General features: G+C 40.4%; 1 pseudogene; it reads right to left on the reverse strand.

Annotated features, from left to right (window-relative positions):
* Window positions 1–817: 817 nt before the first annotated feature.
* On the reverse strand, window positions 818–2,364 carry LOC123786248 (centromere protein N-like; annotated as a pseudogene).
* Between the last annotated feature and the right edge of the window lie 4,635 nt (window positions 2,365–6,999).

The following is a 6,999-nucleotide window of genomic DNA, read 5'->3' on the forward strand; positions in this document are numbered from 1 at the left end:
TTTACTTTTTTCCTTTCAATTTTTTTTACTAGTTTCTAAAGATCTTTTTTTTTTTTAAAGATTTTATTTATTTATGTGACAGACAGCCAGCCAGCGAGAGAGGGAACACAAGCAGGGGGAGTGGGAGAGGAAGAAGCAGGCTCCCAGCGGAGGAGCCTGATGTGGGGCTTGATCCCAGATCGCCGGGATCACGCCCTGAGCCGAAGGCAGACGCCCAACGACTGCACTACCCAGGCGCCCCTAAAGATCTTTATTCACAAATCAGTATAGTATTATTGCTTTTGAATGTCATATGTATTGTAAAACAGATTACGAAAAGTATCATATTCACAATGAAACTATTATTTCATATAATTGAATCATCTGATACACTACCTCCAACAATAACTTAATGGACATAACTCTACCCTCTGAATGGACCAGTTTTATGATTTTTCCTAGAAAGTTTTGAGTTGAGTATAGTTTCTTGCTGCTGCTTTCCATGATTCAAGGCTTAAGATAAAATCCTTGGAAACAAGCAATTATAACATGATGTCTCCAGGATCGAGGAGAGATAGGAGTGAGAAAAAGGGCATCTTGTCACTTTTTAAAGGTCCACAATTGCTATGCTTTGCGGGGTATGGGGGAGAGGAGTTTACAGTGGAGGAAGAAAGAATTAGTCCCAACAATCATGTGAACATTTCTAAACTTGTCAATATCAAGAGTTAATTTCTAAAACACAAGTTTATAAACAGAAGCCATCCAGCCAGCTGTTAACTGAAATGCATGTGCAGTCTAGTCAAGGGAATACTGTGCTTACAAAACCACACACCTCTTATTAGAAATATCTAATTTTAAAATAATACATTCCCTTATTGGATATGCAAGTTAGCAATGGAGGAAGTGGTGCATTTGCAATACCAGCTGGTGCTTAGCATTTCAACACTTCCAGAAGATGTGAGCTAGAGAACATTTTTAGGCACTAGAGGGGTTCTTTTCTCTCAGCCAAGATGTCTCCATTTAAGTCATTTTTGAATTTTGTTTCAAGCTTATTTTGTGAAAATTCTAGTCTTGGTTGAGGATTGTCTCTAAAAGTTTCTTGAGGCACTCTCTGGACTCTCTCTTTCTCTATTCTCTTTTCATGAATGATCATTGAATCCATGTGTATATCCAGCTCAAGTGTTCTTTCTTGTAGAAGTCTAGTAGAGCTGTGAGTTTCAATGGTCTGATTATACTTTTTAAAAACAATAGACTTAAGAGAACCCAGGTGCTGGCTACTGAGGTCCATATTCACAATTTTACTGTGATTGCTAGCAACTATCAGTGCCTGACCCAGAAGGGGTACATTGCTCTTCAGCTGGCAAGAAGAAGTGAAGGCATAAGGAGTCTGGGAATAATACACCACATAAGCAGGTTTGTACTGGTTTGGCTTTCTATACTGTACCCCAACTTGAATCCATACTGCATTTCCTTAGCGTCTCTGAGGCTGACTCACATTTTTTTTTTAAGATTTTATTTATTTATTTGACAGAGGGAGAGACAGCCAGCGAGAGAGGGAACACAAGCAGGGGGAGTGGGAGAGGAAGTAGCAGGCTCCCAGCAGAGCAGGGAGCCTGATGCAAGGCTCGATCCCAAAACACTGGGATCACGCCCTGAGCCAAAGGCAGATGCCTAAGGACTGAGCCACCCAGGCGCCCCTGACTCACATTTTTAAATGTTCTCTGAAGAATTTTTTTAAATGAACTTTTGAATTTTTCCATATCAAAAAGGTCAGTGTCTTCACCTGGTCCTTTACTCATCTGAAAAATATCCCAAACTTTCTGGTGCTGATGAAATTAAGTATAAATGATGTCTGAAAGGGCTGCGTCTTTGAGACTCTCACACTTCTCCCAAAGCAGAACCGAGTCCTGAACAAAAGATTCCTTTCTCTAAATCTCAGGCTTTTGAAGATTATCATTTCAGTCATTGGGATTTTCTTATTTATTTATTTGATTTCAAGTTTTTATTTAATTCTAGTTAGTTAACATATATGGTAAAATTGGTTTCAGGTGTAGAATTTAGTGATTCATCACTTACATATAATACTCGGTGCTCATCATAAGTGCCCTTCTTAACACCTATCACCCATTTCGCCTACCCCTGACCACCTCCCTCCATCAACCCTCAGTTTGTTCCCCATAGTTAAGAGTCTCTTATGGTTTGCTTCCCTCTCTTTTTCCCCCCTTCTGCCATGTTCATCTATTTTTGTTCTTAATTTCCACATTATGAGTGAAATCATATGGTCTTCTGGGAAGGGACTGCTGCCCTGGTTCTTAGGCCAACTTGCCCTAGTAAAGATTCACTTGCAGGCTGCAGCTGGGTGGGGCTTGGTGTAAGTGGCTCCATCTTCCATTGAGGGTGCTGTGTTTCTCACTGAAGTCTGTCAGTGCTATTGGGCATGGGGGAAATGGCAACGTCCCCCTCTCATGTCCCCGGAGTGGGGAATTCACACCTACCACTCTTCAGGAAACCCTCACAGAAGAATGAACAATCTCCTTTTTTGTGTTCCTGGATTCTGTCAGATCCCTGCCTTTACCCTGGCTGTGTCCTAGCTGACTGCCTGCCAGGTGGCACAGTACTTCTGTGTTTTATCTCAGGCACACAGCAGTTTCAAAACTCCAAATTTTAGGGATCCTGTGGTGCGTGGACCTGCGCTGATTCTCTGGGGGAGGGTCTTCTCATGCTGTAGCTGGTACCAGTTAGTCTCAGAAAAGCAGTCGCACTACCATGCTTGGGCTTGGAGTTTATGGTAAAACACAGCAAAAAGCTAGCACCAAGCAGGTGTCTCTGTTCCTATACTAATGACCAGGTCAGCACTTCGGTGCTCACCAGCTCTTTTGTCCCCAGAGGGTCTTTGCCACCTCTCCCAAGTGCACTCCAAGAAGGTGAACTTTCTCTCCCATTGCAACCCAGGGGAATCCTCAAACCATGCTGCCCACTCCCCGGTGTCTGCCCTTCTTCCCCACAGGAGTACCGCTATGCCAGTCAGTCTTCACTCAGCGGTGGCACGGACGTCTAAAACCTCAGACTTAGAGCTCCGCTGCTTGTAACAACGCGATAATCAACGGCTCTAGTTTTTCCAGCTAATGTTTTTGGGGATGTGTTTCTCTTGTGCAATTCCCTGTGTGCTGCTTTTTCTGTTTCTCTCTCTCTCTCTTTCCTCTCTCTCCAAGATCAAGGCTCCCTCCCCTCTGCAGCATCCACGATTCTTTTCTACCCCAAATCGTGTCTCCCCACCTCCTACCTTCCATGATGTGGCTTCTTGTCTCCCTTTAGCTCTGCAGTTTGGTCTCTCAGCATTTAGATCGATTTCTTGGGTGTTCAGAATGATTTGATATTTATGTAGTTGGGTTCAAAGGACGAGACAAGCATATAGGGTCCTCCTACTGCTCTGCCATCTTAACTCCTCCCCAGTCATTGTGATTTTTCAAGATGGTCCTCTTGGTAAACTCTGCAACAGTTTCATGCATTTCTTTGGCAGGTTTGTCTTTGCCAGCAGTGTCTCTTCTCAGCAGCTGTTCCCTTTTCTTTCTCTCTCTCTTTCTTTTTCTTTTTTTTAAATTGAAGTATAATTAACATACAGCATTGTTAATTTTGGGTGTACAATATAATGATTCAATAATTCTATACATTACTCAGTGCTCATCAAGGTAAGTGTACTGTTAATCTCTTTTATCTATTTCACCCATCCCCTCACCTCCCTCTGGCAACCACCAGTTTGTTCTCTGTACTTAAGAGTCTGGTTCTTTCTTTTCTCAGTCTGTCTTTTTCTTTGCTCGTTCATTTGTTTTTAAATTCCACTTATGGGTGAAATCATATGGTATTTGTCTTACTCTGACTGACTTATTTCACATTATATTGTATACATGAAACTAGTATAACATTATGTAAATTATTATTGAGTTAAAAATATATACATTATTTTTTAAAAATCACTTTTAGTTTCTTTTTTGAACTTTCATCTTTATTGGATAATTCACTCTTTCATTATACATTTTTGTTAAATGTCATGTGGGTTTATCAGTGAGAAATGAAGAGGCAACATAAACACATGCTTTGTTCACTGCATACATCTAAATACATGCTCAGTGACCATGAGCAAAAGACTGAAAAAAAAATGATGTGATTGGTCATTAACCACCATGTACATCTGTTATGTGCATAGTAATTTAGGCGCTGAAGAGCTAACAGTAAAGTTTGTACTTTATTCAATTACTGACAGTGTACCATGGTAAATGAAATTTGAACTGTGTGTTGTTGGGGTACTGGTATTATTTAACTAAAGCATGGTAACTGGAATCTATGCATTCTAGAACTGTACAAAATGAGGACATTTTTACTATTTGCTTTGAATACCAATCATTAGTATTTTTACTATTTGCTTTAAGTACTATTTTAGTATGTAGTGGACATATATGTGAAATTGTCTTTTTTAGCAGTCAAATAGAAGCTGGTATTTTTTTTTAAATAGACCTTTTGTAGAGTATAATTACATCTAGATTTCAATAGATGGCCTTATTTATATTGTACTAACTAACATATACTAAATATCTGTAGAGTGAAGTAAAAAAGGCTATCTTACTGTTTTAGGCATGCCAAAGCCAGTGTCTGCAAGGGAGAAGTCTGCGCTTTGTAGATCAAGAATTTCAGTTACAAGAAAACACTAACTGTTTTACAACTCAGAGACATCAAATTGTCCACAGTGTGACAGGGGGAGAGGATGGACTAGGTTCATGGAGCCATCGACTTGGCACTGCTTAGCACAATACGCTTTCCGGGTGTCTTCAGTAAACCCACAATTAAAACAGTTGCATCAACCCCTTCAAGTAAGCAATCAAAGCCCAAAAGGGCAGAAAGAGCCTGACTAGTACATTTAGCAAATATTTATTGAATACTTACTAAATAATAGTAAGTGTTAAGCACTGGTGAATAAAATCTCAACAGACATTGTCCCTGATCAAATATAACTTAAAATCTGTTAGAAGAGACAGACAATACCAAGAAAACATAAGCATAGGGGCGCCTGGGTGGCACAGCGGTTAAGCGTCTGCCTTCGGCTCAGGGCGTGACCCCGGCGTTATGGGATCGAGCCCCACATCAGGCTCCTCCACTATGAGCCTGCTTCTTCCTCTCCCGCTCCCCCTGCTTGTGTTCCCTCTCTTGCTGTCTGTCTCTATCTCTGTCGAATAAATAAATAAAATCTTAAAAAAAAGAAAACATAAGCATATAATTATACATTGTGATAAGAATAATAAAGGGAAAAGGAAATTGGATGTAATGTAAAAGAAGGGAGAGGGACATAGTTACTTTAGAAAGGGTGGCTGAAGAAGGAATCTGTGAAAAGATCACATTTAAAGCCAAACCTAAGGAGAAAGAAATCAGCCACAAAGGGAATGGGTTGTACTTGCTATGCAGTGTAGGTAAATTATTCTGGCTAGATAGAAGTCAACAAACTATAGCTCATGGGCTGACCTGCTGCATCTTTTTTTGTATGGCTGGCATCCAGAGAGTGGTTTGTATATTTTTTATCATTAGAAGGAAAAAAATCCTGAAGAAAAAAAATATTTCATGTCATACATAAACTATATGAAATCCAAGTATCAGTGTCCATATATGCTTGTTTTGGAGTACAGCCAAGCTAATTTATTTATTGTACATAGCTGCTTGATGTTATAACAGCATAGTTGGATAGTTGTAACAGAAATCATATGACCCAAAAGTTTAAAATAATTACTATCTGGTGTTTTACAAAAAAATGTTTGCCAATCATTGGGCTAGAAAGTAAGAATAATGTCATGTGATGAAGTTGAAAAGGTAGGACAGGATAAAATCATGCAGGACCTTAGAGAGAGAGAGAAAAAAGGAGAGAGAGAGACAGACAGAAAATTAGTTTGTATTTTACTATTTTTAAAAATTTGCTGTACAATGGGAAACCACTGAAACATAAGAAGCAAAGGAATGTCATGATCCAATTTATATTTTAGTAAGATCATTCTGACATTTGATTTTAAATCGTGGTGTAGAAATAGTAAAAGACCACTAATCCCACTATAACTAGGAAAAAAAACCCTAAACAAATAAGATAGAAACGTAAGAATTTCTAGCTCCACATAGGATATAGAAAATTGGAAAAGGGGGCACCTGGGTGGTTCAGAAAGTTGGGTGTCTGCCTTCGGCTCCGGTCATGATCCCAGGGTCCTGGGATTGAGCCTCACATTGGGCTCCTTATTCAGCGGGGAGCCTGCTTCTCCCTCTCCCTCTGCCTGCCACTCCCCCTGCTTGTGCTCTCTCTCTCTCTGTGTCAAATAAATAAATAAATAAAATCTTTAAAAAAATTTTGGAAAAGGTCAGAATCATCAAATAGCCACCTTCAAGAAAGGAAGATACAGAGGGGAAGATGGTGGTGGAAGGAGAACACTAGATTTGCCTCATCCCAAGAATACAGCTAAATAACTATCAAATCATCCAAGATATCCCAGAACTCAATCTGAAGAGTAGCAGAACAAATTCCACAACTAAAGGTAGAGAAGAAGGTAGGAAATGTGGAGACTATAGCTTGGGAGAGAAATGGATTGTTGCCACTGTGGTGGGGAGGGAGTCATGGTTGCAGAGAAGGGCAAGAGACAGATTATCACACAATGAGAGTGCATAGGGAAAATGAATCCCCATAGCAGTGGGCTTGAAAAGTGAGAGAGGGTAAATTTCATGAGCTCTGGCAACCACCAGGGCTTAAAGCTTGGAGTTTCAAAGGTCAGCATGCTCGTCTCTTAGAGAGCTGGAGGACATTGGGACTGCTCTTAGAGAAAAGGCAGGGCAAACAGCTTGAGACATACACCATGGAAACAGCTATCTGAAGAGCACCTGGGGCACACAGTGGGGAGGTTAGTTGCTCATCTCGGAGCATGTCCCAGAGAGGCAACATTCAGAGAGACCCCTCCAGGAACAAAGGAACTAGTAGGTGCCATTTTCCTCCCCACCCCT

The sequence above is a fragment of the Ursus americanus genome, chromosome X, assembly GCF_024610735.1.
Source record: "Ursus americanus isolate L20-20 chromosome X, mUrsAme1.1.p, whole genome shotgun sequence".
NCBI classification, from domain to species: Eukaryota; Metazoa; Chordata; class Mammalia; order Carnivora; family Ursidae; genus Ursus; species Ursus americanus.